Source organism: Eriocheir sinensis, chromosome 23 (assembly GCF_024679095.1).
Source record: "Eriocheir sinensis breed Jianghai 21 chromosome 23, ASM2467909v1, whole genome shotgun sequence".
Taxonomy (NCBI): domain Eukaryota; kingdom Metazoa; phylum Arthropoda; class Malacostraca; order Decapoda; family Varunidae; genus Eriocheir; species Eriocheir sinensis.
This window is the reverse complement of record NC_066531.1, coordinates 11,379,772-11,389,211: the sequence shown is the minus strand read 5'-3', so window position 1 is coordinate 11,389,211 and position 9,440 is coordinate 11,379,772.

Here is a 9,440-nt window from a genome sequence, read left to right as displayed (position 1 = left end):
CGTTGGGCTCCTCCGATCACAATCTTATTTCTGCATCCTGTCCTATCGCTCCTGTACACCCTCTGGACCCACCAAAGAGGCGATGCTTCTGGCATTTTGCTTCATCTCGGTGGGACGACCTGAGGATGTACTTTTCCGATTTCCCATGGAATGATTATTGCTTCCAGGATAGAGACCCCTCTGTGTGTGCTCTGCGCATCACAGAAGTGATTGTCTCTGGAATGGAGGCATACATTCCTCGTTCTTTCTCTACTCCTCACGCTAAAAAGCCTTGGTTTATTCACGCTTGTTCTCGTGCGGTCAAAAGGTACCAGAGCCTTCAAACTAATGCTAATTATGAACTTCACATTTCTGGCCGGAATCGTGCCAAATCTATTCTCCGACTAACCAAAAACTCTTTCATTAATAGAAAATGCCAAAACCTTGCTTTCTCTAACTCTTCCCGTGACTTCTGGCATCTAGCCAAAAACATCCCCTCCAACTTCACTTCTTCATCTTTCCCTCCACTCCTCAGTCCTGACGGCAACATTGCCGTCTCATCTATCTCTAAGGCTGAACTCTTCTCTCAAACTTTTTCTAAAAACTCCACTCTGGACGATTCTGGGCATATTCCTCCTACTCATCCACCCTCTGACACCTTTGTGCCTGTTATAAAGATTCTTCAAAATGATGTTTTCTATGCCCTCTCTGGCCTCAATCCTCAGAAGGCTTATGGAGCTGATGGAGTGCCTCCTATTGTCCTTAAAAACTGTGCCTCTGCGCTGTCACCCTGCCTGGTCAAACTCTTTCGCCTTTGCCTGTCAACATCTACCTTTCCTTCCTGCTGGAAGTATGCCTTCATACAGCCTGTGCCTAAGAAGGGTGACGGTTCCAATCCTTCAAACTACCGTCCTATAGCTTTACTTTCTTGTTTATTTAAAGCTTTTGAATCAATCCTTAACCGGAAGATTCAAAAGCACCTTTCCACTTCTGACCTTCTATCTGATCTCCAGTATGGGTTCCGCAAGGGGTATTCTACTGCCGATCTTCTTGCTCTCTTAACTGACTCTTGGTCATCCTCTCTTAGCCGTTTCGGTGAAACTTTCTCGGTTGCGCTAGACATATCGAAACCCTTCGATAGAGTCTGGCACAGGTCTTTGCTTTCTAAACTACCCTCTTTCGGATTCTATCCCTCTCTCTGTTCCTTTATCTCCAGTTTCCTTTCCGGCCGTTCTATCTCTGCTGTGGTAGACGGTCACTGTTCTTCCCCTAAATCTATTAACAGTGGTGTCCCACGGGGTTCTGTCCTATGTCCCACTCTCTTTCTGTTGTTCATTGATGATCTTCTTTCCAAAACGAACTGTCCTGTCCATTCCTACACCGATGATTCCACTCTGCATTACTCAACTTATTTTAATAGAATACCCACCCTACAAGAACTTAACGACTCAAGGCTGGAGGCTGCAGAACGCTCAGCCTCAGACCTTACTATAATTTCCGATTGGGGCAAGAGGAACCTGTTGTCCTTCAACGCCTCAAAAACACATTTTCTCCACCTATCCACTCGATACAATCTTCCAAACAACTATCCCCTATTCTTTGACAACACCCAGCTATCACCTTCCTCAACACTAAACATCCTCGGTCTATCCTTAACTCAAAATATCAACTGGAAACTTCATATCTCATCTCTTACTAAATCAGCTTCCTCGAGGCTGGGCGTTCTGTACCGTCTCCGCCAGTTCTTCTCCCCCGCACAGTTGCTGTCCATATACAGGGGCCTTGTCCGCCCTCGTATGGAATATGCATCTCATGTGTGGGGGGGCTCCACTCATACAGCTCTTCTGGACAGAGTGGAGGCTAAGGCTCTTCGTCTCATCAGCTCTCCTTCTCATACTTATAGTCTTCTACCTCTTAAATTCCGCCGCGATGTTGCCTCTCTTTCTATCTGCTATCGATATTTCCACTCTGACTGCTCTTCTGAAATTGCTAACTGCATGCCTCCCTCCCTCCCGCGGCCTCGCTGCACACGACTTTCTACTCATGCTCATCCCTATACTGTCCAAACCCCTTATGCAAGAGTTAACCAGCATCTTCACTCTTTCATCCCTCAAGCTGGTAAACTCTGGAACAATCTTCCTTCATATGTATTTCCTCCTGCTTACGACTTGAACTCTTTCAAGAGGAGGGTATCAGGACATCTCTCCTCCCGAATTTGACCTTGGTTTTGGACACCTCTTTTATATATTTCTTAGGAGCAGCGAGTAGCGGACTTTTTTTTTATTATTGTTTTCTTTTTTTGTGTGCCCTTGAGCTGCCTCCTTTGTTGTAAAAAAAAACAAAAAAAGCTTACTGACATCACTACTAATTCCTGTATCTAAGTCACTGATATAAATAATAAACAAAAGTAGACCTAATACCGAACCTTGTGGGACCCCACCCGTAACACATCCCCAGTGAGATCTTTTACCATTGATTTGCACTCTTTGCTTCCTATTGCTAAGCCACGCCTTGACCCAGTTCAAACATGGTTCGTCTAGTGTCCTGGAGCAGAACAAGACATTGACCGTCTCTCTCCATATCTTGCTGAGGCATGGTGATGGTTTCAAACGTATTTTATAACATGAACCACATTTTCTTTTATGTTACCAATTGTTTGATCATGAGCCAGAACATCTAAAGTGTGTGCAGTGCAACCAAGCGTTAGCAACTTCAGTTTATTTCCTTTTAATTGTTTTCTCATCTTGTTGACAATGGCTGCATTAGATGCTTGAGTCTCTCCACATATAGCAAGTTTCTCACCCCTTGAATCTTTTTTTATGCCTCCATGGTCTAGTGGTTAGCTACGAATCCGCGGGCACGGGTTCGAATCCCGGCTTGGGCAGTCAGTGGGCTCACCCAGCTATTCATCCTTCTTTCTTTTCGGGCTGGTCGATAAATGGGTAGCCTGCCTAAGGAAGCTCTCTCTCTCTCTCTCTCTCTCTCTCTCTCTCTGACAAATAAGTATATAAGGAAAACCTTCATCTGTATTAAGCAACACTAAGATGTGATAGTGGCTGTGAGTGAAAATAGTTATACATCATTCATTATACAAATATCTCCAAGTCCGGCTTTCAAGAAAAAGACGAAAACAAGTAATCCGGCAAACTGGCTCTTCCTCGCACGCTCTCCCGCTCGGAAACGAACTCCTCCATTAAGGCTGCCGGTAATGTGTCTTGGAGGCTGAGCCTCTTTCACACTGGATGACTTATTTGTAATGACTTGGCGGCCGCCCAAGGCGGTTTGCGAGGCTATTTTGAGTCCGTCGTGTGATTAATGCGGTAACGTGTGTGTGTTCCCGGGTTAGTGTTAGGTCCCGTATTTTACCTGTCCGCGAAGAAAGTCAAGTGTCCGCCATTATCTGCGATATCCCGAGCCTAATGACGTACGTACATTATTCAGAAGTCTCGACACACCTGAATGACGATTACAGATGTTATCGAGTGCTTGATTAATTACATAGGTATTAGTAATTTTAACGGATAGTATTTATAGAAGAGAAGTAAGATTGGTACAAAATGTCATTGAAAGATTACTAGGTAACTACAGATGACTGAATTAATCAGCAAGTTTGGAGGGTCGTATTTATTATATCATAATTTCAAGACCCTCCTTTTTAAGGGTAACGAACGCGGGCGGCAAAGTTTGTGGATCCTTCTTTTCTTGTATTTAATTCTTACATTTTATTTTATTTGCATCAGCTTGTATTAAAACAACTCTTTCATCACTCATTAATTACTCCATAAATGATATCACCGTCTCGTATCCCTGGGAGAGTGATCTGGCTGAAGTTGTTATTAGAGACTGGTGTTCCGAGGTAATCAAGGGAAAAAGAAAATATACATTTATTTAAAATTAAATGAAAGTAATTGCCTTACGCAATATTATATGCTCAGACGATCATAACACTGGCATATTCAGCAATGGATACAACATATGACAAACGACATGTCTAAAACATAATACTACAATATGTGCTCAGGTGTTGCCAATAATAATAACACTCGTCATTCCACAAGCAGTGGTTTGCTTCTCTCTGGTTACATCACAATAATTATGTACTCTCCTCAAATCCTAATAACACATTCTTATAGTATTATCTACTACAATTTCACGGAAGCACCAAATTATACCACACCCAGCGGTTTCTACCTTTGCTTTACATCGCAATAAAATAATCACAATTCTGTCCAGTGTTGCCAGGTTCCTAACCCATTTTTTCTGTAGCTTTGCCATTAAAATATCTTGAGATTCCGGAAAAATTATGTAGATTATACACACACACACACACACACACACATATATATATATATATATATATATATATATATATATATATATATATATATATATATATATATATATATATATATATATATATATATATATATATATATATATATATATATCGGGACTAGACTAAATTAAACTCAATACTACATCAATTACATAATATTTTCATTTACATTTATTACAAGTTTTTTGGCTTATTTTTGCCATTACAAAATAAAAAAAATCCTCCTGAATGTGAAACTGAAATTATGAATGGAGTGCAAAAATCAGCATAATACAAAATTATTAAAAAATATTGGAAAAACTGATATACTCACTGTTATCATCTTCTATGTCTTTTGCCATACTGTACATATCCTCTTTCATTAACTTCATCATTTGAGTTGGCAAATTCATATTAAAACATTTACTAGTGTTTGAGAAGAGTCTCTTAGTGTGCAACAGGCCAGTCAAAGTACCAGTAGACAAGCGGTTTCTAAGCTTTGTTTTCATTCTATTCACTGCAGAAAACACCCTCTCTACTGTTGCACTGGAATGAGGTAAGCATAAAAGGTTGAGCATAAATGAAGCTAAATGAGGAAATAGAGGTTCATCGCCCCCTGACTTGAGATCACGTACATTTACCCCAAACTGCACTGGTGTTGCATCATGCTGAGTGTTCAAGTCAGTGTTTCTCAACATTCGCCATTCAGTATCAATGGCTTGTATTATTTCTTCATTAGCTAAAGTGGGGAAAGCTGACATGAGTGGAACAAGTGATGTAATACTTTTACACTTTACAGTTGCAGGATCTAGTGCTTCTAGATGTTGAAATGTTGCATTTTTAAAAGGAAATCTTTTAAGAATTTGGACAGCAGCTTCAGTGTAAAATGACAGACAGCGCTGGTGAAAAAGTTCAATGGCTTGTGATGGGATAGTGTGCTGCTTAGAGAGTGTCAATCCAACTTTGGCACCAAAGTACACAGAAGAGACTGGCTTAAAATTGTGGGGATCACATGGTGCAATGTGTGACAGAGGGGTCTTTTCCAAGTATTCATCACTCAGATAGCATTCCAGGATGGATTTCAATGTGCGAGAAACTGACTTATGCATCACATGAATTTGTGTAGCCTCAGACTGCATTTGTTTATTAAGTGTGTTAAACATTGGCAAAATAAAATCAAGAAACTGAAGGTAGAGTTTGGTTGTGGGATCTTGAAGCCTTTGAAGGATGGTTTCACAGGCAATGATTCTTTCAGACAGGACAGCGTCTGTGAAGTACAACCTTAAAAATGAGAGCCCAGCTGGCGACTGCCGAGTCGCTGAGCTACACACTCAGCAGCAGCAGACTCGCACTGAGCTCGTCCAGCACACAGCATTGTTGTTAACTTTGTGGATTTATAATTTTTAAATTCACATAGGGTTTTATACGTATGCCGATGGTATTCGCACACTAAAATGAACATCATTAAGAACAATTGAGAACAATTGTGAGTAATGACCAACGAAAATCTGCTAAACTGACATCGCTGAAGTTGAGTCTCACCGGGTCTGCCTGCTGACGCGTACGGTTCAAGTACAGTGCATGGGGGTGGGGGGGCCTTGGCGGAATGGCGGGACGATTGACCGACGGCCTCATTTTTTGTCATTTGTAAAAGTTGTAAAGTTTATAACTGGATGTTCCATGATATTTATTGATTATCAGAAATTGGATGAGATTTCTGCAAAACTGTTTTTCTGTATACTCTTCGAAATATCTGTAGAAATACAGATATTTCTGTAGACCTGGCAACACTGATCCTGTCCCACTCACAATCCTACTACACATCTCCTACATTATAATCTCCAGGACAATACAGTCGGTTTCCCTTAGATTCTCGAATTTCTACTCACGATTAAGATCACAACAGCCATTCTCAGCTGAGTGAGTAGCAGGTCTGCTTGAGACGAGAACCAAGCTCGGTCTGGTCTTACTACTGATTTCTAGGTCACATTTTTTCTTTGCATGAGGCGGAACTACATTCTTGACACGCTTTAATTTTCTGCATAACCAGTAGCCAATACTTCCTGTCAACAAACATTGGCTCGCTCATTATATTGTATTGTTTACTTATCCTGCTATTCGTGATTCACTCTTATGACGCTCCCACAGTGACTTATCTGTTTAGTTATTCGCTTATAGCATGTCGTCACGACTGAGGTCACGTGTTTAAAGTCTTTTGAATGGTTTTCCACACTTTCTGACCACGCCTACTGGGTACCGTATCTGTTTTATGTATGTGGGTCTTGGTATTTTCCGTAACCTCAATTGTTAGTGTTAGTGCTTATCAGATGTTTACGACTTTGTATATCTGACTAATTGCTTTCCTTCCTGTCTCGGTTTAGATTCGCGACAAGTTATTTTTATAGTATTTGCTATAGGGAAGCTGTTGACGCGTTTTCCTAGTTCGTCACGTGACCTAGGCGCGGGGCGGGTCACGATGACTCAGCCTGTTCGTTGCCTAGGCGACGAGCGTAGTGATGCCAAGGCGTGCATTTTCGTGCGGGTCGCCCGCTGTGTTTTACCTGCGTTTACGCACTTTCAGGAGTCACCACTCCACTCTCTGCAGGTGCATAGTAGTGTGTGCATTACTGCAGCTTGTACGCCTCTGCTGTGAGGATGTTGGGCTATTGTCTTTGTGCTTCCCGCCATGGGGGCTGTTGCCGCCCGCGGCCTGGCTGGGCGGCCTGTGTTGCTAGCTCGCGATTGTTGCTTTCCTCTTCGTGTCTGTACGTAGCTTGCTCCGCTGTTTATATTGCGGTGCCATGCACTTGCAAGTTATAGCTGCGCGTCAGAGAAGTGTAACGATATCTGCCTATGGCAGTATTGCTCAGAGTGCTGTCAGCACCCTCTGTTGTATTTTTCCTCGCCAGCAGCGTTTTGCATCTCGGCCGGGCGAGTTGGGGCCCGTCAGGTCACTCGCCGCGGCTCGGGGCTGACTTCTCCCCCTGACCGCCGTCTGGTGAGGTCACGGGGCGACGTTCCTCTACTCTCGCCTACCTCTTGGCACCACGCGGTTTTCCTCCTGCTGGAGTGCGGGGATCCTGGGCTTCGCCACTTCGGGATACAGCCCACACCGGGTCTCAGTTTGGGTGTGTCGAGTCCGCGGCGGCCTCTTTCTGAAAGCCGCATCTACCGCCGACATCACGCGCCTGATGAGAGGACCCACGGCAGGAAGGACAAGCTGCAGCCACCTCGAGCAAGGCTGTGCAACGAGCCTCTACTCTTCTCCCTCCGCACTAAGTTAAGTAGCTAGTTGTTAGTGTAGCCAGGGCACGTTAGTCTTGTGCGAGCACGAGAAACGCTAGGCTCAGCTGGGTGTGTATGTGAGATTTGTCCGTGTCTTGTTCCTTTATGTAATAAAGTCTGTGCATAGTTGTACACGAGCTTTATCAGTAACCCTTTTGCCTGTGCGTATGTGCCTTCCAGCCCCATAAGGAGAGTAAATAAGAACCCCACGGGAAATTTGAGCAGGTAAGTCGTGTTAGTACTCCCTAGTCAGGGTGTGTACACCGTCGTGTCTCCTGGCGTGCCGCGGGAATCAACCCTTGTCGGCTAGCTACCTCCTTGTGAGCACACTCCTGTTATTAATCTTATTTTACCCCGTGACACTTCCCTCTCCTATCATATTTACAATACTTGTCTCCATATCTCCCTCCGGTATTTGCCTCTGATTGGGGTCACTATTAATTAATTGTGCTGTTATGGTCTTCTGGGTCCCGACAAGTGACTTGAATGGTACGTGTCGGGCCTAATAGGTTGAAGGATTTTAACATATTTCTTTTAAATGGAATTTTCATAAAAGTAAGACATTTTAGAGCTTACAACTATTTTTATGTCGGATTAAAAGAAAAATGGTTAACATGGCGACTATTTTTTTTTTTTTTTACGTCGCGGGCTATTGCGCCGGTAGGCTTCTTCCCGGTGGGGCCTGATGGTCTGCCCAAGGCTTCTTCCCGGTAGGGCCTGATGGTCGGCCCAGCCCGTTCTCGCGCAGGCGAGTGTTTATAGTGGCGCCATCTTGCATTGGCTCATGCTGCCCTCCCGAAGCTCATAATCGCCAGCAGCAGGTACCCTCCCGACATGAGCAAGTGCTCTTTATCGTCGATCTCTGGGTACTGCCAGGACTTCACACACCACACACCCCATCCCCTTTGCTCAAGGGGGGATAGTAACCACTCCTAGTCAACGGAAAGAATTCGCCCTGAGCGGGCTCGAACTGCCGCCCTGTCAGACCGTGAAGCCTGGCAGAGTGTGTGTGTGTGTGTGTGTGTGTGTGTGTGTGTGTGTGTGTGTGTGTGTGTGTGTGTGTGTGTGTGTGTTATTCATTCATCACAGAGTGATCTCGAGTCTCTCTCTCTCTCTCTCTCTCTCTCTCTCTCTCTCTCTCTCTCTCTCTCTCTCTCTCTGTCACACACACACACACACACACACACAGAGAGAGAGAGAGAGAGAGAGAGAGAGAGAGAGAGAGAGAGAGAGAGAGAGAGAGAGCAACTTCAGCTGGCCGTGCAATAAGCTGGAGAGCCTTACTGCACCCACACCTCACTATCACCTGTCATCCTCGTCCATGTAGCTATCCAGTCTACTCTTAAACCAAGCTATCGTCCCTGCACTAACTATGTAATTGCTTCGTCTATTTCATTCCAGAGAGAGAGAGAGAGAGAGAGAGAGAGAGAGAGAGAGAGAGAGAGAGAGAGAGCGGGCCATGCCTGTCATGGAGGTGGGCGGAGCTTGAGAGCCAGCCGGCGAGTCAGCGAGGAGTGCGGCTAGAAAACCGTACCTACCTTTGTAAATATATAAAGGCTGTATAAAGAAATTGTACTGTACTGTAGTCATGCCCTGCCTGTAATTCTCCCGTCTCTTCCCTGCTGCAGGATAATGTCTGAGGGCGGCAGTCAGGGCGACGTGGCAATGAGGGTGGACGCGAACGTCCACAGGCCGGGGATCACGCCGGAGGAGATGGCGGCCGGCTACGACGAGTGGTCCGAGAACTACGAGGAGATGGTGAGAGAGAGAGAGAGAGAGAGAGAGAGAGAGAGAGAGAGAGAGAGAGAGAGAGAGAGAGAGAGAGATGCCTTCGGTACCAAGTGCCTATGCAGAATCATGG